Source organism: Anastrepha obliqua, chromosome 2 (genome assembly GCF_027943255.1).
Source record: "Anastrepha obliqua isolate idAnaObli1 chromosome 2, idAnaObli1_1.0, whole genome shotgun sequence".
NCBI classification, from domain to species: Eukaryota; Metazoa; Arthropoda; class Insecta; order Diptera; family Tephritidae; genus Anastrepha; species Anastrepha obliqua.
Window position 1 is genome coordinate 116,061,194 of NC_072893.1, and position 27,255 is coordinate 116,088,448.

Here is a 27,255-nt window from a genome sequence, read left to right on the forward strand (position 1 = left end):
ATTAAAAACTCGCGTGGATTTTTAAGAATTTTTTTCGCATACGATGTAGACAAAGTTCAAAAAATCAGTCTGAATATTAAAAAATTTTTAATTAGAACACTTCGAAATCTTCTAGGCATGCCGTTTTATAGCTCAAATAATTTCAGTTTAACAAAATGTAAGTTTAAATTTTTTAATATCGCTTTAATTTTTGAGAATTTTTTTTGAATTGAAAAAATTAATTTCAATATTAAAAAAAATTTAGGCAGAACTTTTTTAAAATTTCTGAGTATGCAGTTTTATAACCCATTAAATTTTAGTATAACAAAGTGTAAATTTGAGTTTATTAAAAAATCGCGTTGGTTTTTCAGAATTTTTCATTTGGCGTACGATGTAGAGAATTTTCTTCAAAGTTCAAAAAGTAACCTTAATATTAAAAAAAGTTTAATCAGGACTTTTAGAAAATTTCTGGATACGCAGTTTTATGTCCATTAATTTTTAGTATAATAAAAAGCAAGTCTGAAGTCATTCAGAAATCGCGTTGATTTGTGAGAATTTTTTTCACCTACGAAGTAATTATCTACTCTACTCTCTTCAAAAAACTGATCTAATTATTAAAAAAATTTTAATCAGAATTTTTGTAAAAAAAAAGTAGCTCCAATAATTTAGGTATAACAAAGTGTAAGTTTAAATTTTTTAATATCGCTTTGATTTTTGAGATTTTTTTTTGGATTGACAAAATTTATCTCAATATTAAAAAATTTTTAAGCAGAACTTTTTTAAAATTTCTGAGTATGCAGTTTTATAGCCCATTCAATTTTAGTATAACAAAGTGTAAGTTTGAGTTTACTATTGTAAAAAATCGCATTGATTTTTGAGAATTTTGTTTTTCGCATACGAGGATGAGAATTTTCTTCCATATAAAGCGCATGCTCGGAAACCTTTTGCAATCTATGTAACTTTAACAATGAATTTATTACACACATACAAAGTTTTTAAAAATATTTTAAGCACTTATATGTAACGGCGGCCGCCGTAGCTGAATGGGTTGGTGCGTGACTTCCATTCGGAATTCACAGAGAGAACGTTAGTTCGAATTTCGGTGAAACCAAAATTAATAAAACAAAAAAAAAAAACATTTTTCTAATAGCGGCCGCCCCTCGGCAGGCAATGGCAAACCTCCGAGTGGATTTCTGCCATGAAAAAAGCTCCTCATAAAAATATCTGCCGTTCGGAGTCGGCTTGAAACTTTAGGTCCCTCCATTTGCGGAGCAACATCAAGACGCACACCACAAATAGGAGGAGGAGCTTGGACAAACACCCATTGGGTGTTCGCGCCAATTATATACATATGTAAAAGTACAAGTGAGCATTATTATTATTAAGAAATTATTCCATATCCCTTCACGCTTTTTCCTAGTCTTCCATAAAATTGGGATGCTCCCAGCTTCCAGGCTTTGTGGATTCACAGCAGAGAAATCGTAAATTTAATAAATTTTTTTTTGTTTTGTGGCATAAAAGCAGTGGTTAGTGATGAAAGTAAAGAAGGTGCGCTTTTAGTGAAATCTTTCGCATTCCGAATAGGCGATTAAGAAGCGATAAAAAAAACAATAAGTCAGAGTACTTCAGTTTCTTCATTATTTTACTATTCTCAGCTATTAGTGGCTCTCATAATGCACATTTATTCATAATTATACTTCTAAGTAAATAAGTAAATGAATAAATAAAAATTATTGCAACTTAATATGGCATGTGCTAATTAACAAAAAAAAAAAAAATTAATAAATAAAAAATAAAAACCTCCTTTAAGCCTGCCATTAACTTGAATTCGTAAAGAATTTAACCCCTTAAATTATTCATATGGAACTACTGCCGGCTGAACTTAAACACCTCCCTTACACTTTCGTCAAATTTCAATTCCCAGTTTCAGCAGTAATTTAAATACAAATTGAGTTTTGTGCGCATTTAAAGTTTCCCCAAACTGCAGCTGCACCACCAGCACTTGCTACCTGCTATGCGGTAGGAATTTCTTCATAAAAAAGGGTTCAGAAGTATGCAAAATTTTGCGCATTCATAACCACAAACCTGAAAACCCAAAATCAGTATCCACATTGGCACCGGCTGACATATACACGCTCGTTCACTTTCTTCTTTGTTGCGTCCGCTCTTCTCTCCTTCCTCTTATTGCAATGAATATTTTCTTCATTGCCGAACATTTACTTATTGAACTTAAATATTTGCACAAAAGTCCAACAATAAAATTGAATTTTCCAACATAATTTTCACACACCCACACAACGTAGTGTGTGTGTGTGAATTGGCTGAATACTGGCGAGCGGTTGGGGGAAGCGTGTGGAAATTGTTGAGGGAAGCGCAAACGGTATATGCTGACATTAAAAATTCATGCGGCAACCGGAGGCACATTGGCATAAATTTCAGTTGTTGGCTTATCAGTGGCATTGCTGTTTTTTATTTTTGCTGCTTGCCATCTTCCTGAGATATTGTACAATTTCTTTGTGCGTGTGTGTGTGAGAGTATGCGTGTGCAAATTTATGCAAGAGTAGTTGTGTGCGCATTTGTGGCTTCATTGTGCTTTCATTTGCAGCATTTCGATGTACTGCGCTTCTTTTAAAAAATTCACGAAAAATTGTCAGTGACTACTGTGCACAAAGATAGCACACACACACATGTGTACGTAGTATACAAATATGTGTACAGTTCATCGATGCTGGGCCTGAAAGTTATTAGCTTTAATTCTCCAAAGAAAGGAAAGTTTTACATTTTTGGTGGAATTTATTTTAACGCAATTGCCAAAGAAATTGGACCAAAAACAAATACAAAAAATTTAAAAAGTTTTCAGTCCAATTTTATGTACGTAAAAAAAAAAAAATCAACCAGTACCAACGTCAAATCGAAGGAGGGGAAAATTGCCAATTTTCAGGCACTTACTCATGCCAATCAGTGTACAGTGAATTTGTGAAAAAGTTTCCACCTTTCGCGTAAATGAAATATTTTTTCTGTCTGTTTTCCTCATTTTCATTACTTCTTTTTGAGGGGTTGTGATTATTGGTATTTTTTACGCGAAAATTACATGTTGCGAGGTCACAAGGTGCACAAAGAGTGTTGCTTATGTTTCGGTTACACGTGAAATTTGAAGGGAAAATCAACAAAAATCTGAAAAGTAGAATCTGACACGAAAAGCTGAAGTAATTGCTAGACTTTTGGAAGTGGGAGATAATACGTATTTAGTACATTTTTGGTACATATTTAGCATATTTTTAGTACGTTTTTGTGCATTTTTAGTGCATTTTTAATACATGCTTAGTACATATTTAGTACACATTTAGTGCATATTTAGCACATATTTAGGACACATTTAGAACATATTTAGTAGAATTTTAGCACAGTTTTAGTACTCTTTTAATACGTTTTTAGAACACCCTGAGTGCAAGTTTGGAACATTTTTAGTACATTTTAGTATATAATTAGAGGAAATTCGTTCCACCCTTATATTACTACATATTCAGTGCATTTTTAGTACATCTTTATTACACCGCCTTTTTTCTCCTAGAACACGTTCGGTAACTCGGTACGAAAATGCATTGCGTAGCTAATAAATTACTAACGTCCATACTAAATCCTTATATAAACTAAATTAAATACCAATTAAAGTTTCAAGTATTAAAAATCATGTTAACTTAGCTAATCAACACTGATCTCACATAGATCACAACTGGTGCCAAGTTGTGTCAGGCGATTGTATAAGCCACTGTTTCAAGAGTTTTGGTAAACCGCTGTTCCTCTAATCTGCAACATCCTACAATGAGTGGAATACACGATAATGAACTAGCAAGGCTGGGTAGTGCCAAATAATACACTCCAAATTCTCTTTAACAGTAAAAGTCCCTTCAGAAGTATTGTCATTACATCATTTTTAGTAACCCATTTAAATATTAGGCTACAATCTATCCTTGGTGATATACGAGTACTAGAGGTACTTAGGGGCAGAATTTTGAGCTAAACAAGTCTCTGGCAATTTCAGTCCTTTAGTGAAATCACAAATGTATGTTTTTCACACTTTTCATAAAAGGTCAAATATGATCTTTTTGTGGTTTAGTTAGTGGTTTAAAATGTTCACCAACAACTTTGCTCGTGAATTTAGTTACTAAATCGAGGATACGATTAGGGGGCGATTGAGCAGATTGAGCCAGTACTGTGCGCTATATCGGAATAAAAGCTGTGAAGAAGAGAGCGGATTTATCCATTTGCACACGGATGAATATAGGCCCTTTGGGAGGCTTGGACGGCGGTTTCTAGTAGTATCAGCTACTTACGAGTATGTCATACGGCTAGCGATTGCCTGTTCGCAATGTTTAGGCGCACTTGCTGGCTCTACAAAAACCCGCATTCTGGTACAATGTGAAATGATTCTGAGCTATACAGTGCAAATTTTTACTAGCAACTGGGTAGCTGGAAAATGTCGCTGATATCAAAATAGGTTTTGCAAATATCCCATCTCTGGTTGGAATATTTTATACGTACACTATCTGGGTTCCAGCCATATCCAGCTAATCACCGAAAAGCAATAGCTTGCCGAATGGCTTGGTAATTGTGGCCGTCAGGAAATAAATGATTCAATCTCTTGAACCAATTTGGTTTGACTACAGTTTAGTTGTTGCGGGAAGGGGGTAATTTTATATGTTGCGTGTCATCAAAAGTGGTTAGTAAGCTACTAGAAACGAATGCACAACCTTAACTAATATAGCCAATATACACACCCGAAATAATTGTAAAGGGAAAAAAATGTCGTGTATTCGTTATATGAAGAAAACGCATAACACCTTCAGGGAAATAAATCATCAAAAATCAACGAGAATTTGGAACTATGATACTTTAAACTTGCACTTTGTCATACTAAAATTTAATGGGTTATAAATGCGTAACGAGATAAAAAAAAGACAAAAACGTTGAATAAAAATTTTGAAAATTTCATAAAAATTTTGAAATATTTTTTATAAATCTTGTACAAAGTATAAAGCTTGTATTACATAGTGCTTGTCCCATAATGAGCTATATTTCTTATAAAAAATAAATAAAATTAAGGAATAAATAAGTAAATAGTCAAAACTTCTGGAGAGATGTGTTACGGCAAAATGTCAACCAAAATTTTGTTACAAAGACGAATGTCAAAAAGTGGTCGTTTATTGTACACTGTATTCTGTATTTTTAGATCTGCATTACAAGAATAATGCAGTCATGAAAAGCAAAACAAAAAACCAAAACACAAAAACCTTTATTAACACTTGATTTCTCCAGTTCCAAAGGCCTAAAAGAGTTTATTTCTAGAGATTTTTTAATATAGGAAAAAGAACTAAGTGCAAATTGGCTTTTCAAGATATTTTCGACTACATTAAAAGAAGAAAATACACACAAAAACAATTTTGTCTTAAAAAAAATATAATGTAGGGTACTTATCACCTTTTGGGAATGGCACATTCCAAGTCCAATAAGTCAAAAATATGCCATTTTCAAGTTATGTTTATATACTTTCTTCAAATTGTTTACTCAGATCGCCTTCATAATTAACACAAAACGAATTCAATATAATGTTGAAATTACAACAATTACCTAATGGTTCATTTTTGACGATATCGTAAAAGTTACATTAAATAAAGTTAGTTTAAAATAATTTGATGTGAAATAACTGATAAACAATTTTTTTTTTAATTTTTGACTAAGACAGCTTTCATAATTTGGGCACATTTTTTTGTTAGGTTAGATAGAGAACTGAAACATACCGAGAAAAATAAGTTTACTCTCAATACTTTTCACCAGTTTATAAGAACAACAAAAAGTGAGAAAGTGCGCTTATCAGAACTCGAAAATTCCGTATCCGATATCTATAAAATAAAAAAAAGAAGCAATTTTACATTCTAAAGCCCGTGACAAATATAGCAGATGAGCGCAAAATGCGCAACGTTGTCAAGGAAAATATTTAAAAATCAATGGAATTTTTTATGAACACCAAACTTCACTTAAAATTTAATGAACTATAAAACTGCATACTAATAATCTTTCTAGAAATCCTTACATATTAAAAATCGTGGTATTAGGATACACATTTCGCGGCATTTACATATTATATATATTTTTTTGTATGTAGTATAACGATTGAGAATGGTTTTTTTTATGGTTTTTGATAAACGATGAGCTTTTATTAAGAAAAATATTAGTTACGCAACTAAATAATCGCTGTTTTTTTGATGAAAATACAACTTTATTCTGAAAAAATGGTTACAAGTGAATCATTGAAAGAATTGCCCATCCCTGGCTACTACTTTTTCCCATCATTCTGGTAGATCTCGTATACCGTCGCGGTAAAACTGTTCATCTTTTGAGGCTATCCACGGATCAAGCCATTTTTTGATGTCTTCATATGAATAGAACTGCTGGTCAGCTAGACCATGTGCCAGTGCTCGGCTCAATCACATCAATTGAAGTCGATACCGATCCCCATTGATGATTTCGTTTGGTTTTAACAGTTCATAATAAATAACACCAACTTGGTCGAGGCGACGACGTCGAAGCATGACTTTCTTTTCCTTGGATTGCTGTAATGAATCCATTTTTAATCACCCGTCACGATGCGATGAAGAAAATCCTTCCTTTTTTGCCGCTGGAGCAGTTGTTCTCAGGCGAAAAAACGACGTTCAACATCCCTTGGTTTTAACTCATAAGGAACCCAAGTACCCTGTTTCTGAATCATTCCCAAAAGCATGCAATGGCTTGGAAATGGATTGGCGGGTAACTCCTAATACTGAAGCAATACTCTTCTTGCGTTTAACCCGGATCCTCATTGAGCAATACCTCCAATTCAGCTTCAGCGTCTTCGAAGGTTTTTGGTCTTCCTTCACGCGGACGGTCGTCAACATTAAAATCACCGTCTTTCTAGCGACGGAACCAATCTCGGCACGTTGTTTCACTTAAAGCGGCATCTCCATACATTTTTTGTAGCTCTCTATGCGCTTCAGCCGCCGTTTTTTTCGAATGAAAGAGGAAAATCAACACTTCCCGCAAATGACGATTATTCGGCACAAAATCAGACATTTTCACAAAACCAAAAGTATATGATGCCAAAACAAAATCACTAATGTGTCGAAGCAGTTTGTTTACCATATGTCTAAGCTTGGTTTACGATGTTTAGGCTGTGTTAGGATCGACTAGCACACACAGCTGGCGGCATCTATTGACACACACCGGGAACTTAGTCAGCACTCAAAAACAGAAACGAGAAATAGTCAAAACTGATCAAAATGCGGATCTGCTAAAGTGTGTATGTGGATCCTTGCCCCATGTGGATGAATTGTTGCTGTGTCGTCGAGGCGCAACATGCCTGAAGCCCAATGTCTATTGCAGCATTTCTTTTCAATTTCTCTATCATCCAAACAATAATTAAATAATTGATTAATGAAGTAGACAAATCCGATAATTTAGGAGCTTGCCACTTTATCAATTCACTAAAAACATTTGAGTGGTGGCATTTATGGCTTTTGTTTGCTTTCGTTGTATAATTCAGTAATTTCCACTTCTGTATAATTCAATTATCCTACAGATTATTTGCATAAATATTGCTACTATGCAAATAATATCAAACGATAAGTTTAAATTGACATAACTATCATAAATTACAATTAATTGAATTGCATTTCGATGTAGGAGTTATTAAAAATCCTATTTGTAATGTGCAAATAACCGCACACATACGTACAAGTGTGCGTAAGCTTACAAATTTAATTAAAACCAAACTATGAAATTGCAACATCAGCCCCAAAGTATGCAACGAACACGCAACTACACTCAGTTACACTCAACCACAGTCACTCGCTCGCAAAGCAATCACTTCACTCGGCTAAAAAGCTGTCAGCGGTGGCAAGCAAAAACCGCAACAAATACAAGCGTACACATAGGAACCGCAAGTGGTGTAATAAAACAGCAAAAAAAAAAACAAAGGGAAACAAATCAGGCAGCCTAAATTGCTGCAACCAAACCAACAAACTTTCTGCCGGCCGTCCACGGCATAGCCTCGTAAATTAATTTCATTTTGTGTGCGCGCCACAAATTCAGGCATATTTATGCGCCGTCGGATGCACTCCGCCAGCACTTAGTTGAATGCAATGTTTGTCTGCACCTAAAAGTAGGCTACTGGGCGCATAATTCTTGCAGCTGTGGATGCTGACATAGCCAAAAGCCGCTGTCGCTGCCACTGCCGCTATAATGACGAATGGATTTTAACGCCTCACCAAGCATGTGTGATGAATGACATTCCGCGCCCTAAACTATGCAACTAGCAAACTTTTTACCAGCTTTTGCGCTTATGTTTTGCTCCACTCTATTGACGCTTTTTAGGTTTGCAATGAACTGACAAATGATTGAATAGCAGTGGAATTATTTGCCAGCCAGAAAAAAAGGAATTAGGAAAATATTACCTACTAAGTAAGTTAGCGCGCCTAAATGGTTGCAATGCTGACATGCAATGTATATTGGTTCAGGTTTTTCTGTTGGAATGATTGATTAGCCGACGGCTCGCTCACTTTGCTGATTGGCCATTGGCTAATTTTAATTTTTTCCTATTTCTTTTTTTTGCTATATTTTCGAGTTTTTGCTTGCCACATGCTTCGCTTTTGAATTTCTTTTATGATGCTCTTCTACTTTTAATACATTTGTGTTGGTCTAACACGATTTTTATGGTTGTTCGAGCGTTTCGTAGCCAGAAGTGTGCTGAAAAATGCATCAGCAACTATTCCCAGGTGCCGGTGTGCGCTTGTATGTCTTTGCGGTTTTTTGCAGTGTAGACTCTTGGGCGTTGATATATGTTTTTGTTTGGTTTATTTCTTGTATGCTTTGTAATAGTGGCGAAATAGTGAAATAATAAAATTCGTGCAATTTAATTGAATCAATTTTGTGGCGAATTTTAGATGAACATTTTTAGTTCGAAAAATATATATTTTTATATTTTATTTTATATACAAATTCAAATATAAAAAAATAACTGATTGAAATTAATTGCATAGCATGTACGGCGGCCGTCGCAGCCGAATGGGTTGGTGCGTGACTACCATTTGGAATTCACAGAGAGAAAGTAGGCTCGAATCTCGGTGAAACGTCAAAATTAAGATAAGCATTTTTCTAAAAGCGGTCGCCCTTCGGCAGGCAATGGCAAACCTCCGAGTATATTTCTGCCATGAAAAAGCTCCTCATAAAAAATATCTGCCGTTCGGAATCGCCTTAAAACTGTAGGTCCCTCCATTTGTGGAACAACATCAAGACGCACACCACAAATAGGAGGAGGAGCTCGGCTAAACACCAAAAAAGGGTATACGCGCCAATTATATATACATATATATATATGTATATGAAAAATAAAGCGGTAAAGAAAATAAACAACATTTCCAGACAATTTTTGAACATAATAAAATTAGAAAAAAAAATTTGGTGAATTTTTATTTTTATTTTAGGGAAGCTTTAAAATTTTTTTTAATAAATGCTTAATAATGCATATTTGTGCCTATTTATATAACATTGAAAATTTTGAAAAATATTTTGAGAAAAAAAAATTGTATTTACGAAAAAAGAATTTGTTTTAAGAAAAAAATATACTCATTTATTCAAGAAAAGAATTATTTTTAGAAAAAAAGTTTATTTAAAAAAAAATTATTTTAAGAAAGAAAAAATTAGTTAATTGTTATTTATTTATTTTAAGAAGAAAACATGTATTAGAAAAAAATTATAATAATAAAAAATAAAGGGAATTTTAATTTTTTTTAATTATTTAAAAAAAAAAATATTTAAAAAGAAAATTATTTTAAGAGAGAAAAAATTGTTTTTGTTTGTTTTAACAAGAAAATATATATTACAAATAACAAATATACGAAGTTTCGTTTTTTTCATTTATTTTTTAAAGTTTACTAGATTGTGGTGCCACCTTGTTTATAAATTGCGTTGATGAATGGATTTGTATAAATTCTGAAAAGAATACAGAAAACAGAATTTGTATTGTGTTATAAAAATGTATCTAAGAATAAAATTATTTTTAGAAAAAAATTTATTGTATTAAAAAAAATTGTTTTAAGAAACACAAATTTGTTAAGAAAAATGTATTCTAAGAAAGAAAAAAATTAAAGAAAAATAAGTTATTGTACGAAAAAACATTTATTTTAAGAAAAACTTAATTATTATAAAAAAAAATTAATATAAGAAACTTCGTTTTTTTTACATTTAATATTTTAATACTAATACACCACCTTGTTTAGAAATTACTGTGCATTCACGTTGATGAATGGATTTGTGCAAATTCTCCAGATAATCTAATGAATTTTCAGACCAGGTCGATCTAATGCTTCCAATAAAAGCATTTTGTTTTCAAATTGTTGCCCATTCCTATGAACCCAACGAGCAAGCATGTACCCAGGTTAGGTTAGTTTAGGTTGAAGCGGTTGTCCTGTGGGACACACTCAGGCTCATAACCCATTGTAATGCCGTGTGGGAGCTTGTCCCTATCTCTCCTAAAACCAGTGTGTGCTTTTCAACTCATTAAAAAATTAAATAGTAAACCTGCGTCTGGATAGAGCAGGACAGTGACACAGTAAGTGCGAGATTGTTTCTTCCTCGTGAAGAACCCAAGCACCCCTATAGATTTTCAATAATGTTCCATGGCCATGCTAAACTTTTAACGTTTTGGGACGCAAGCCAATTTGCTCCACATTTGAAGTGTGTAAGCGCGCATTATCCAGTTGAAAGATTCAATGAATAAGTCAGAATGTTTTACGAATCTCGGAAATCATCAACATTATTTAGTCTATAATTTTCCTTCGAACGCGCCTTGGTACGATATTGCTTCCCATACCATAACACCACCTGTACGGCAATAATGACGACTTAAGTACCTCTCCTCCTTCTTAGGTTCATACAGATTGAACTTCTTTTTGTCACTAAATACTACTTTTTTCCATTCATCGGGATCTTTATTTGTAACAGAAATCCAAACCATGTCTTCCCTTACGAACTCGATGTGGCGTCCTCGTGGAATTGAATCAAAGTTGTTTTTTTTTTGTAGTTTTGTACGGATCAGATGTGGCGCTTTTGGAATAGCCCTTCGAAGAGTGGATTTGCTGGTTGCAATATTTGCCATTTCTTAAATTTTTGCTGTTGAAAGGGCGGAATGTGATGCAATCCTAAGGATTTTGCTGGTTTCCTTCGGAGTCAAAGCCATTGCAGTTTTCCTTTTGTAGTTCTTATCACAGGAGGCACCTTGTTTGACGTAAAGATTCACAACATTTGATTTCAACCGATATTTTTTGCAATTTGGCGATTTGAAAGTCTCCCTCAGGTCAAGCTATCGATTTGCCCTCCTTCGCTATCTGTTAAATCTTTCTGCTTTCCCATTTTATTAAAATTGAGAAGTTTTCGACCAATCTCAATGAATGCTAAAATTATTTATTGATTTATTTAGGATTTATTTTCGAATTTTTATGAAAGAAAAAAAAAATTCGCACGACGATGCGTCGGTCGAGACTTTGCATTTGAGATAATATTTCCTAAAATGTTTAGCTGTTTTGTAGCCGCAAAATAAATTATAAAAATTTGCGGCTACTCCGAGTCTCAGATTCCTCAAATTTGTAAAAGTAGCTTAGAATTTCTGGTAGCAGTCTAACAAGAAAATCGTTGCCTGCTGTTTGAAAATTCCGTATTTGACTGATTTCCACCTTTAGAATATCTGAAAAATTTAGTACATGGGAGAAGAAATCGCTGAGATGATTTAAGGTCTTTGTTTAAATAACTTCACTCTCTCCGAGTAATTAGCATTTAGCCTCATCGGATCTAATATCATTGAACAGAGCCTTGCCAGAATACTGAATCTGTTTGATGATCGCTTGACAGATGGATGATTAAGGTCACTGGCTGCTGCTTTCTTCGACAACCTAAGGCTGTGCACCAACCTAAATTCCATCACCCTTTTCCATTACCTCAACAGTTCTGGCTGACTGTAAATATCTGCCCGTTGGAGGTCTCAAAATGGTATCAAAATGGCGCGTTAGTGCTACTTGGGGAGTGTCAGAGTGGTACTTCAATCATTTACTCTACCTACCTTCCTAAAGCTGATAAAGAGCACGATGGCAACTCATTTTGTAACTGAAAACGCGAAATATGTACAGCCAGCGTCAAAGTAAAGTGTGCACAAGTATACATATTGAGAAGTTATGATAATTTATTTTTTATTTATTTGTTTATTTTTTCAATTATTTTTCTACAGTTTATTCTTCAACAAAAACCATGTAACCCAAACTTTGTACAAAATTGATAAAAAATATGTGAATCGAAATTTCCAACTTTCTAATTAGAATATGCGGTATGTAGTTTTGCAGTTCATTGAATTTATGGAAGTCACCTACTGTCTTAAACCGTTTAAAATTATGGAATCATATCCGCTTCCACCTAAAAGTCTATCTTACTCTCTTTTCATGTGTCTTAAAAATTGAGATGGAATGCCTTCATTGTTGCGCCAATGCTTTGTCCGATTGAGGATTATGATGGAAATAAGGCATTAAAAATATATGGGTCACCCCTATTGTAGACGCAAACACACGAACTTAATTGTATTCAAATACTAGTGAAAAATTTATATTGGCTGCTGTTGTTTTTCCAATATTTTTTTAAGCAACACAAAACTAAAATTAGTTTTTCGATAGTCTATTTTTAAGCGCTTATCCCCATTGTTTTTAATAAGCCATTATTAATGAAAGCCCACAGCAAACACAAGGCTGCCCTCTTGTTGTATTTTTAAATGCTCGGCTATCGCATTGTCTCGAAAATTCCCAGACAATTGCGTGACAAGTGACCGCGGGCCAAGTGATTATGCCAAACAATGCGTGAATTGCGCAGACAGACGGACCGCGTAACAAGGGGGGAAGAGATGGAAGCGGTAACAATAATAACAAGGGTTAATAGATAAAATAAAATAGTTGGAGAAAGGGGAGATAAATTCACCATTGACTAAATAAGAAATTATATACATGCAGATACATTTTGGGATACATAAATTTACTTATACATCTGTGTATATAAAATATATTTTTAAATCCTTTTGAAGGGAAGCGTCCGCCTGCTTTTATTCAGCAGAGTAAATTTAGAATAATTTAATACTTAGATGGTTGGTATTTAGCTTATAAGGTGATGTGTTCTTAACTCAGCCCCTATATCAACTTATTAGACGTATACATATACACACACAAGGACAGAAATACACTCGGAGGTTTGCTATTGCCTGCCGAGGGGCGACCTCTATTAGAAAAAACTTTTTCTTCATTTTGGTGCTTCACCAAGATTCGAACCAACACTCTCTCTGTGAATTCCGAATGGTAGTCACGCACCAACCCATTCGGCTACGGCGGCCGAATGAATGAATTTACAACTGTGTTCTCAATAATAAGCAGCACTGCATGTGGCAAATTTTTTAATGCTTATTTATTTTGATTTTTTGTTTTTTTTTTTAATTTATTTATTTTTTGTATATCTTTCGTAAAAATAATGTTGACACTATAACAAAAACAACATTGCTTCAAGCCACAAAGTTTGTACAAAATTTTAAAAAATTTAAATATAATATTTAAAAAATTGAAAAATATTATAAAAAAAATAAATAAAAAAGCTTAAGATATAAAAAGGAAATAGAAAATGCATACAATTAAAAAAAATTTAAGAAAAAAACTTAAAAAATTGTGTAAAATGATAAATGGAAATATTTTTATTTAATTTAAAAAAATTTAACAAAAAATTATAAAAAAAGCAAAAATATAAAAAAATCTAAAAGTTAAAAAAAACTTAAAAAAATGTATAAAATGATGTAGGGAAATATTTTTATTTAATTTAAGAAATTATAACAGAACTTCAAAAATTAAAGTATAATTAAAAAATAATATTAAATCATTTAAAAAAATTTTAATATTTATACAATTAAAGAAAAAACTTAAGAAAAAATTTAAAGAATTCAGAAATTAAAGAAAGGAAGTATAAAATATCGAAATAATATATTAAAAAAATCCAGAAAAAATTTATTTAAAAATTTATTAAATTTATTTATTTAAAAATTTATTTAACACATTGACTGCCAAGGCACTTTCAGCAAATAAGATTCTCTGGGGCCACAGCATTTTTTTTAAATCTCATCAGAGACTTCAAAATTGGAATTTAGGGTAGTGCTGGTAATATTTTCTGCTTAGAAACAGGCAGTTTTTAACTAATTAGTATTTCACACACATATGTTCGACGTGGCCCCTACCGACTTTTTTTAACTCAGGGCCATGGCGGACATATATGCACGACAAAAACATTGGCTAAACATCAAAATACATCGTCGTCATACAAGCTCTACTTCGTTTTGCAAAAACAAAACATTTGGGAGCATGTTGTTTTTGCAAACAAACACCAAACAACGTTATATGACGACAATGTATTTTGATGTTTGAGTCCGTTATTTTTGCAAACAGAAACAAGTCAAAGCTTATTACATGCTCAGTAAACAAGAAGACTTGATCGCGTTATATTGGTTGATAATATTTGTGTTACGGAATGTCGAAAAGAAATTTTTTTTTGAGCTGCGCCGAAGCCACTATAACAGAAATTTCATGGGAACCCATATATTGTATTATTGCAATAAAATCATATTTATCGTCAATCGTTGCTGTGTGACATGGCGAGAGAGAATAATAGTCGTGTCGGACATATATGGGCGACGTGGCAGTCAATGTGTTAAAAAAACACTTTAAGCATTTAAAAAAATTAAAAAATGTATGCAAGTAAAGAAAAAATTAGAAAAAAATAAAAATAAAAAAACTTAGGGAATTAATAAAAATACCTATTTAAAAAAATGAAAAAATGAAAAAAAAAATTAAAAGAATTTATGAAATGATAAATGAGATTATTTTTATTTAATTTAAAAAATCTTTAAAAAACGTAAAAAACTTAAAACAAAAAATTTAAAGAAAAAACTGAAAACATTTAAAAAAAACTAAGAAATTTCATAAAATTAAAAAAAAAGATATGAAAAAACTTAAAAAATAAAAAAAAACAAGGAATTCAAAAAAATCTGAAAAAACTTAAAAAGGTTTATAAAATGAAAATGGAAATATAGGGTGATCAATCATGAGGTGCTTTTTTCAATAGTTAAAAAAAAAACAAAAATGTAAATTATATTCAAAACCTTTATTTATCATTTGAAAGGACAGTCTTTGACATTTACTTTTTGAATATGACTTCATTCAAATGTTGGCCGCAACTACGCTTAAGGTGGTCCATTCTGAAGGTCCAATTTTCAATCACTCGTTCGAGCATTTCGACTGGTATGTCGTGAATAACACGCGTAATGTTGGCTTCCAGAGCTTCAATCGTAGCTGGTTTATCAGCATAGACCTTGGACTTCACGAATCCCCAAAGAAAAAAGTCCAAAGGTGTGATATCACAAGATCTTGGTGGCCAACTCACAGGTCCTAAACGTGAAATCAGCTGCTCTTCGAAATGACTTCTCAATAAAGTCATTGTTTCACGAGCTGTATGGCAAGTGGCTTGTCACAGAACGCTGATTTTCATAATACAGTTGAACAATTTGTAGACGTTGTTGCGGTGTGAGTCTTTCCATGATGAAATGCCAAACGCTGTTCAACAAATCCACGATGACAGTTTGCCACAACTCGCGCGCGATCTGTAAAAAAAACGCAAATGAAAAAAAAGTCCTCTTAATTGATCACCCTATATTTGCATAAAAGTTTTTTTTAGAAAAACTCAGGGTAGGCGGCTTTGCAGTTTATTAAATTTTGTTATAATTTTAGGTCAGCTTGAAGTTGCTGAAAATTCGTATTAATTTTTGATAATTTTTTTCTTCACAACGTAATAAATTTTCTGCCATTTAACCAATGCTCAAAATTGTATTCCAACAAAAATTACCAAAAATCAGCGCGATTTTTGAGTTTCTTCAAACTTTCATTTTCTTACGACAAAATTCAGTAAAAAACACCAAAAAAAAACTGCATACTCGAAATATGTTTAAAAGCTCAGATTGAAAAGTTTGAAATTTTGATGGACATTTTTTTAATTTTTTAAAATAATTTTTTTTTTAATATTTGAAACTTTAAGTTACGTGATTTTTGTTATAGTGTAAACTATATTTGCATTAAAAAATACATAAAATTATATTAAAAATAAAAAAAGTAGCCACAATTTTGCCATATGTCGCGCTGCTATTATTATGCACATAGCTGTATATAAATATTTGTCCGCACACTTATATAAATGTACTTGTACATGTAAAAATACATTCAAATTTGCCTGCACACATGGATGCGTGTGTTACGCTTGATTCTTCGGCTTTGAACCAACGAAGCATACAAAATTCCTACTCAGCCTGGCTGGCAGCCAGCAAATGATTGTCGGTTTTTGTTTTTGCTGTTTCTGGGGCGGTTCTTTCTTTTGAAATCGTTAAACGTGACTAACGTTGAAAATCGCATTGTGCGTTGCGTGCGTGCGTGGTGTTGCAAGTGACTTATTTGATTAATGATTGCATACTTTGTGGCGCGTAAGTGCCATGAACAAAACATATGAACATAGTAGGAAGGTTAGGGAGGGTTTTGGGTTAAAATTTGAAATGAAAAGCTATAATGTTTATGCCTATTTTTTGTTATTGTTTTTGCTTTTGTTTATTTGAATTAATTACTGGCAATTTTTTGCTTTGATGACGTCATGAAAGCGACGCCTGGGTTCGTCATTAAGTTTCTAAAGTGAGCAGGCCTCTAATGAAGTCGTTAATGTCTTTGTTTTGTTGAATTTGTGTTTTAAAATTATTAATTTTTTGCAAAAAATATTTTTAAGTAAAAGAAAGCACAGTTTAGGACGCTTATGAAACGTGCTGTCAAGTTGAAGTTCTTCCATTGCGTCAAACTTGTGTGTATTGTAGTGTGCGTTTAGAGTTTCATTTGAGAGAAAATGGCAAGCGATAGTAACAAAGTGATACGGTTTCGAAAATTTTTTTTTTACAATCATTTTGTTTTTTGTTTCGCCCAAACTACTTTTTTTTATTTAGTGAAAATATTATTCAAAACAAAATGTTGATGAGTAATTTTGCACCAAATTGTACAATATTTTTTTAAAATATTTAAATAATTTCAAAACTTATAAAAAAGTAAGAAATTAATGAAAAAATTATTTAATTATAAATTTTATTTTATAAAATATTTTATTAATTTGTGCAAAATATTAACAATACTGAAAATAAACGCAAGTGAAAAGACTGTTCTATTCTTTTCTACAGATTCCAGATTAATTAGCTCTAGGCGAGAATTATTTTTTATATATGAAAAAAGATTAATTACCGCCTAAATGTTCCTTTTGGTATTTGGTCCAGTCTCTACTTCATTTTGTAGTTTGCTTAACTATGTTATCCAACAAGTAGAAGAGCACACAGCTCTAAGTCGACCCAGAACTGCAGCTGTTTTTTTATGAAAAGCTTTGTCATAGCAGAAACACAGGCAGATCTTTTTTAATTTCTACCAAGGGGTGACAGTTATAAAAAACACTTTTCCTATCATTTGATGTTTAATACTCACAGTGGGTGTCGCATCCGGTCTAACCGAATGGTAGTCACCAAGGGGTCTACCTCAGCCATCTCTGCATCTACGCTCAAAAAAAAAAAAAAAATAGATCAAATTGCTTTTGAACTAACTTATGAAACTGCGAAAAGCGAGACATGTCAATCAGTTTCACCTAAAAATATTTAATAATTCACAGCTAATTACTCATGTATTCACACCTCCTAAAAGCATGCCATCAAATTAAACGCAGAACAAAGGCCATCAAATGAAAAGCAGCAGCAGCACAGAAAAAATTGCACAGAAAATAGCCAATCGCCGCGTGGAAATAGGTGGAAATGTGCAATAAAATCGAATTAAAAACTAATAATCCAATTGCACTGAACACAGGGGTACTTATGCCCAACAAAATAGCACACTTACACACTCGCATGCTCACATTAGCATACATTGCCACAACCCATGTGCACATATTGACACCGGGGACCATTAACATCGACAACCATCGACGCTGTTGTGCAATGCTTTGAGTAACGCGGCGACAAATTGAAAAGCGTTCAGCGCGTGCGAGGCAAAAAAGAGTAGAACCAAAATAAAAGCAAATACGTGAAAATGTTGAAAAATTTGCAACAAAAAAAAAAAAATAAGTACTCATGGCAACATAGAAGGTGGTGAATGAGAAAAATGCTTTTATTGCAAATTAATTGCATTTGCTGCGATAATTGCCAGTCAAACGGGCAGGCACAGACAGACAGTCAGGCACAAATTGCAAATATAAATAAACTCGTATACGTGCATAGAAAGTTAGATGTGCGAGTAGTTGTGCGGCCTCTACGGCAGGGTGTTGGTTATGATGAGCACAGGCTTCTAATTATATTACTCCAGCCAATATTCTTTGATTCTTTGAATAGGGAATTTTCAGCGTTTTTATTTGTGTGTGTGTGCGTTTGTTTGAAAACTTAATTACAGTTTTGCTTTGTGTTACTACAATCAGACTTCGGAAGAGGTGTTGGAATTGGAGAGCAACCAGACACTATTATTACTATTTGTAAACTGAAAATATTTCAGAAAATCAAAAACAGGTTATTCAAACACAAATGAAGTTATAAAATAATTTCAGAAATATTTTTATGGTAGATTTACATTTTTTTAAATTTATTTTAAATTATTTTAATTTGTAATAAAACTCGCTCATGCACCGAGGCTTGGCTTGCATATAAAATGACATACTGAAGGTATTTAACACTTATGCCCCGTTTCAAAATAATATTTACTTCTTTGAAAGGAAAGATAATTTGTTTTTAGTTGAAATTTTTATTATTTTTTCAAGATATTATTTTAAAAATTCGATTGCATAAGCAGTTGGCTTATCTATCGAAATATGTATACGACACTTCATCATCGTTTATTTTTCCAGAATTATTTTATTTATTTTTTAATTTTATTTATTTTATAATTTTTGTTTTTTATTTCACTTACTTTTTTATTTAATTTCTTTTATAATTTTGTTTTATCTAGTTTTGACTTAATTTATTTTAAAATTTTTTGTTTTAATTTTAGTTATTTTTTAAATTTATGTAATTAATTTAGGTCATTCTTAAATTTTTTTATTTTGGAATTTTATTTATTTTTTTAATTTTGTTTATTTTTAGGTCTACTTTTTAATTTAAATTCTTTTATAATTTATTTTATAGTTTTATTTATTTCTTAATTCTTGTTTATTTTTAATTTTATTTATTTAAAAAAAATTTTTTTATAATTTTTTTTTTTATTTTTAAAATTTATTTATTTTTTAATTTAGTTAATTTTTTAATTTTTTATTACTTTTTTATTTTGGAATTTTGTAAATTTTTAATTTTGTTTGTTATTAGTTTTATTTATTTTTTAATTTAATTTATTTTTTAATTAAACGTTTTTTTAATTTGTTTTTTAATTTCATTTATTTCTTAATTTTTGCTTATTTTTAATTTTATTTTTATAATTTTCTCTTATCTATTTTTGATTTTATTTAGTTTTTATTTTTTATTATTTTTAAAATTTATTTGTTTCTTAATTTTTGTTTGTTTTTAGGTTTATTTATTTTTTAATTTAATTTACTTTTTAATTTAATTTTTTGTTATAATTTATTTTATTTATTTATTTTTTTAGTTTTATTTATTTCTTAATTTCTGTTTATTTTTAGTTTTGTTTACTTTTTGATATGTTTTTATAATTTTCTTTTATCTATTTTCGGTTTAATTTGTTCTTTTATTTTGAAAATATTTCAGAAAATCAAAAACAGGTTATTCAAACACAAATGAAGTTATAAAATAATTTCAGAAATATTTTTATGGTAGATTTACATTTTTTTAAATTTATTTTAAATTATTTTAATTTGTAATAAAACTCGCTCATGCACCGAGGCTTGGCTTGCATATAAAATGACATACTGAAGGTATTTAACACTTATGCCCCGTTTCAAAATAATATTTACTTCTTTGAAAGGAAAGATAATTTGTTTTTAGTTGAAATTTTTATTATTTTTTCAAGATATTATTTTAAAAATTCGATTGCATAAGCAGTTGGCTTATCTATCGAAATATGTATACGACACTTCATCATCGTTTATTTTTCCAGAATTATTTTATTTATTTTTTAATTTTATTTATTTTATAATTTTTGTTTTTTATTTCACTTACTTTTTTATTTAATTTCTTTTATAATTTTGTTTTATCTAGTTTTGACTTAATTTATTTTAAAATTTTTTGTTTTAATTTTAGTTATTTTTTAAATTTATGTAATTAATTTAGGTCATTCTTAAATTTTTTTATTTTGGAATTTTATTTATTTTTTTAATTTTGTTTATTTTTAGGTCTACTTTTTAATTTAAATTCTTTTATAATTTATTTTATAGTTTTATTTATTTCTTAATTCTTGTTTATTTTTAATTTTATTTATTTAAAAAAAAATTTTTTATAATTTTTTTTTTTATTTTTAAAATTTATTTATTTTTTAATTTAGTTAATTTTTTAATTTTTTATTACTTTTTTATTTTGGAATTTTGTAAATTTTTAATTTTGTTTGTTATTAGTTTTATTTATTTTTTAATTTAATTTATTTTTTAATTAAACGTTTTTTTAATTTGTTTTTTAATTTCATTTATTTCTTAATTTTTGCTTATTTTTAATTTTATTTTTATAATTTTCTCTTATCTATTTTTGATTTTATTTAGTTTTTATTTTTTATTATTTTTAAAATTTATTTGTTTCTTAATTTTTGTTTGTTTTTAGGTTTATTTATTTTTTAATTTAATTTACTTTTTAATTTAATTTTTTGTTATAATTTATTTTATTTATTTATTTTTTTAGTTTTATTTATTTCTTAATTTCTGTTTATTTTTAGTTTTGTTTACTTTTTGATATGTTTTTATAATTTTCTTTTATCTATTTTCGGTTTAATTTGTTCTTTTATTTTTTTCTAATTTTAGTTAATTTTAAAATTTATTTATTTTATTTTCAAATTTTTTTATATTTTTTTATTTAGGAATTTTAATTATTTTGTTTATTTTTAGTTTTATTTATTTTATAATTTAATTTACTTTTTATTTATTTACTTCTTTTATAATTTATTTTTTTATTTAATTATTTCTTAGTTTTCGTTTATTTTCAATTTTATTTAGTTCTTGGTTGGTTTAAGGGTGACCCCGCATCGGAGTGCCACATAGACCGCAAGTTGGGTCCGTTGTGTTGCCCTAGAGCTCATTATATTATAGTATGATTTCCCCACCTAACCGAGATTTTTATTATAGATTTTGGTCCAAAATGTTAATTCGTTTCGAGAATTTGATGAGAGATTCGAATTTAGTTCTCAATTTTATTAATTTAATTTATTTTTAATTTTTATTAATTATAATTTTTTTTGTTTTTAATTTTATTTATCGTTTCTCTTTTTGTTTTTTTTTTTTTATTTTTTATTTATAATATTTTAGCTGAGTGGGCATTATTTTTTACGTAAAACTACATCCTGATACTTAATTCATCTGTACTATTAGAAAAAATGGAAATAAACACAACACTAAGGGTTTTATGCGTAATTACACATGCACACATGCATTCATACATGCAAAAGTAAGTGCTAACAGCAATTTTAGTTGTTGTACAATATGCAAATATTCATTTGTTGTAACATTAACAACTCATCATAATCCCCTACATTGTTTCTACATAATCCGCATATGTTAGTCTAATGTTAATTATTTAACATAAAAATCAACACTAGCATTAACATTAACACCCACATTAATACTAACACCCACATTAATACTAACACCCACATATTTACACATACAACTCTTGCTTTGTGCTATATTCCATATGCATTAGAAGCAGTAGAGCGCGCCCTTATTTGTGACTTCCAGGTGAGCAGCGCTGTTATACTCGTAAAGGCGGGTATGTTAGATGCTATAGCATTTTCAAAGAGATGCAGTTCCATTTGTATGTATTAGATCATTTTTGTTTGTGGTACCTCGTAGGGTGCATACGCACAAATTTAAAAATTCTAAATAAAAAAAAAATTAATAAAAAAGGCGGAAATTCTAGTGTAAAAGCCCTTTTGGCTCCAAATTTTTTGCAGGCAAAGTCACCATTATGCAAGTACCTAAATATTTATGTTTCGAATGGAATTCAATCAATTTTGAATAGAAAGTTTCAATGTTAAGAATTTTTAATTTTGTATAGCATTATTTTAACTTTGCGCAAAATAATTCAAGGTTTTATAAGCTTTCCTTCCCAGGTCAGTTTCCTCTAATCTTTAACGAAATTTTTGTAGGACCGATCTCATCCGAACCATTTCGATTTTTACAATTTTGTCGACTACTAAACAAGCAGTGCTTTGACTCAATTTTTCGTTTGGTTGGAATACCTGCAAAGTTTATTTAATTGTATTGTTCCTAGAATATTATAACTTTTTGAATAGCCAAATATATATATGTACTAGGTTTTGAAGTATTTTGGAAAATATTTTCCATACAAATTTATTCTTTTTTTTAGTGATATGAAGTAGAAAGCTCTTAGTGAAAAATCGTAAATTCAAAAATGTGTGAAACAGCCATTTTCAATTGTTAGTGCTTGGTTCAAATTTAATTGATGGTTTTTATCAACTCATATAGTCTTTAACTAAAACAAAAAAAAGATATAGAATCGAACCCTTAAATATTAAAAAAAAGTAGATGCACAAGCACAAAAAAAAAAAACTGTTTAGAATTTTTAAAATCGAATATCTCGAAAATGGTTAGGTTTTGGACCGTTTTAGCAATATTAAACAGAAATAATATCCATAAATAATAGTAACCTTAGTATCCTTCATAAAAAGATCTAAGTGGTTTAAGCAATTTAGTTAGGGTGTGGAAATCAATTGCAGGTATCAGAATGTGCTTTGGGGCCACCGATTATTTTGTCTTAAGCAAGCAATTTGACTAACCGCAATCTTGTATATATTCCTTTTCAACTGGCTAAGTATTCTTCATCCAGCGAGTGCGTCTGGCTACTACTTTAGTGGCGTTAAGAAGGGCTTATTTTAATTTATGTAGGCGACAATTCCGTGAATTCCATTTGTCCAGCAACGAATTTTCCATTTATTTAATTGTGAATGTGGAATTAAAAGTTGATCTTAATTAAGCCACTCGCTGCTGTCGCTCACATTCTCAAACTACGAATATTTACTTAAACCATCAGCAAACAAGGTCAGCAAAATTCACACCCCTACTGCGGGGAGGTGGCGAAAGTAGTTAACTTAATTTTATAATAAAGTTTTAAATGGCTCTGTACACACACACATTTACACGAACATTTATTTCAATTATCCCAACAAAATTAAAAACGAAAATACAATAAATAACTGCAAACACCTAAAAGTATGCAATGCATAAATTTGCATGCTAAATATACGAGTAAGTGAATGGTTGGTTAAATATGCAGCTTCGGACTGTGTAAATTAAGGAAAATGGCGGGGTAGACATGACAGGCAAAATGAAAATATGTAATATAAGTTTGTGCGTGTGTGTGAGTATGTGTATGTGTGTAGATATGCATGTTTGCGCTATCGCAATCGCATAAATTAAGGGCGTAATCGTTTTAAAATGGGTTAAATGCATAACAACAACAAGAAAACGACGGCAAAAACTGCAACGCCAGCAACAACTACGATAAATGCGTTCACATGTATATTCACACTGACAAGCACACGCCCACATGAGCGCATATTTTCACTTATAAATACACCACATAAACTTACATACATCTACACATACACACACATACACACACATTTGTACTCAATGCATTCATATGCAAATTATGGTTGTTGTTTGTGGTCGAGCGTACAAGCAAATGCATTTCTAGCAAAGTGTCCGAGCATATTTGCAGGCGCATAAGTGTATGTGTAGGTGCATTTGCATGTGAAGTGCACAAAAATAACATACTTGCAGGCGCAGGAAATAAAGTTTGCTATCGCACTGCTGAGAATTGTAAAACAATTTTATGTGTGGAAGCAATAGCAACCACAACACCAACAAAAACAGTAACAGCTTTCATAGCACGCAATGTGGTTGTTGGCTTTGCCGCAGCACATAATTTCTATAGCAATTACAAGTTGCTATTGTTGTAGTTCCTATTTTCATTTTACTCTAAACATTATTTTTGCTGCTGCTGCTGCTGGCGCTCTTGCTATTTAGTAGTCTGACAGCATGCGTATTTCCGTTGAGTATAAACCTACTTTTGGGCGCTTGTACAATAGAAGCCTAAAGCTTGGCTAAAAGCGCAAATTCGGGGTGTCGGCTGCTGGTATTCGAAGTGCAAAAGGTCAATGCATGACACAAACACATGTTATAACACACACATAAATTGCAACAAGCACACACACACATGCAAATACATGCACACTATTTGCTTGTATATGCTTGCCAATGCGCCTCGGAAGCATTAGCAAATGTTGTTAGCTGTTTGCTCCCTAGCGTAGGCCATTACTTCCTATTCCCAGGCAACATGTTAACGTCAACATAGCAAAGCAACACGAGGCGTGTGCCTTTTACAAGCCAAAAGAAAAAAAAACGAACAAAATAAAAAAACAATATTGTGAAAAACAAAATAGCAAGTAACCAGCTCGTGAAATGCATTGAACATAAGGCGAAAAACGCTTACATGCACACAAAACTCCAATATCCATTTGTAATGCATGCATTTAGGCGTGCACCGCAGCGCTTGTACTACCACATGCCGACGTACAGGTAATTATTATTCCTCTGTCAGTTAAAAATGCCAAAAAGCAGTGTTGTGTGTAGCATTCTATTTGGCAAACGTAGCCCCTTTTCCTTCGTCGTATAGTGTAATTTACTGCAAGTTTATGGTTTGACAAACATGACATACTTTTAGGCGATATAACAGCAATTGACTGGCAGTGGAATTTATTGGTTTTCGGAAACAATGGCGCAGTTTTTGAACGACAGAGCTTCCTTCGGGTTGGGAAAATGTCTCGGAAAGGAAACTATTTTGAGATATTTTAGATTGCATTCAAATTGTTAACTCTTAATATAGATAGCAAGAAAAATCACAGTATGGAGGACCCACGGCTAGCATTGGAAGATCTCTATGTAATCATTTTGGCTAGTAGTTTGTTTTTCTTTGATATATTATTTCTACTGCATCGAGTCGATGGATTTATGCGCAGCATTTTATATCTCTCCGCCGTAGCCGAGTGTGTTGGTGCGTGAGTACAATTCGGGAGTATATAGGTTCGAATCTCTGTGCATGAAAGACCAAAGTGAAAAAGTTTTTTGCTAATCGCGGTCGCTCCTCGACAGACAATGCTTAACTTCCGAGTGTATTTGTGCTATGAAAAGGCTCCTTAAAAAAAAAAAACTGCCTTTTCGGAGTCGGCTTAAAACTCTAGATCGCTGTAGGTTTAGATGAAGCTTTAGTGGCTCAGTCGTGGGGGGAAAATATATAAAAAATTTCTTAAGTTAAAATAATCTAAAATATGCTATAAACCTCTAGAACCTTACAGGCTGGAGCCCTCAAGACAGTAGGAGATGTGGTAGACCATGAAACACGTGGAGGCTACTAGTGGAAACAGAAGCACTACAAACTGGCCGCAGTTGGCGACACATCTCTTCTTAGTTTTAATTAAATCGAATTTCAACTCATTTATTGAGGCCCTTTGTTCCACTTAGAAACTACGGCTCACTTAGGCTTCTATGCCTCTTGTTCATTTTCACATTTACCGCGTCGCCGGCTAATTTAGAATAGCTCTACTTTCAATTGCCATTTTGAAAGAAGTATTGTTGCACTGTCGAGACTTTATGGCGGTTGAATTGTGAGAGAAGATAGTAATCGAATGAGGCTCTATCCCACAATGAAGCCTATTTTATTAAACTCATAAACTCTAACTCAACCTGCACCAATTCTGAATGGATGCCACCCCCGACCCTACAATTTAGTCCCGAGCCGTCAATGAAGATAGCCCCTAACCTTGAGTTAAGGTCTTTAAAGTTATAACATTCGCTACTTTCTGGGATTCGTGTGGCAAAATTATTCTCAAAACAGATCTGAGGAGTAATGTAATTTGTCTGCCTAAGTGTCCTCGGAAGTGTTTTGCGAGTTATTGGAATGAAGAGCCTAGGCTGTAAAGTTCTATTATCTTTCTTAAATTCTTAGATTTTTTTTCAAAACTTTCTATGCTCTTATGTTAATAATGATCCACAATATTTAGCGCATACTTTTAGGGTAATACTTCCATATACACGGCTCATCGGCCCACCTTATTACGTATCTCGAATTCTACTCACTTTATCGAGCGAAAGAAAAAATTCAACAATTATTGCATACTTTTGGGCAACATAAAGGAATGTGAAACTAATTCGAAAGCGAGTATTAGCTATGTAAGCCTGCATTGTCAAACGTTTAATATGTTGGACGTGAATGCTAAATATAATTTCTCTCGCACGCGTCCGATTGATTAGGTGATAACAGTAAATACTATTTAGGTCGAATTGAACATAAGCAATTGGCGCTTATTTGCTTTTGTTGGGTGTTTAGCGGACCTCCTCCTCGTCCTATGTGTGTCGTACATCTTGATGTTGCTCCACAAATTGTTTTATGCCGCCTCCGAACGGCAGATGATTTTTTATGCGCAACTTTTTCATGGCAGAAATATATTCGGAGGTTCACCCTTGCCTGCCGTGGGCTGACCGTTATCAGAAAAAAAATTTTGTCTTATTTCATCATCATACACATTTATATGTTATAATTCAGTAATTTTAGGGCGTTTAGTGAATCACAAACTTTCATTCTCCACAATATTCTTCTCTTATATTTTTACATTTCTGTATTTCCTATATTTTGCACTAGCTTGGTAGGTACTATATATCTCGAAATTCAGTCACATTTTCGCGAAAAGAAAAAATTTTCTTAATTAATTATTGCATACTTTTTGGCAAATACATACAAATGTGAATCTAATTCCAAAGCAGGAATAAGAAAACTTTTCATGGACAGGCGTTTAATATGCCATGCATGCTGGCTAAATATAATTTTTTCTCACACACACGCGATTAAGCGGTCAAACACTGCTAAATTGCATTGCACAATCATTTAGTTGAATTCTTTTACGG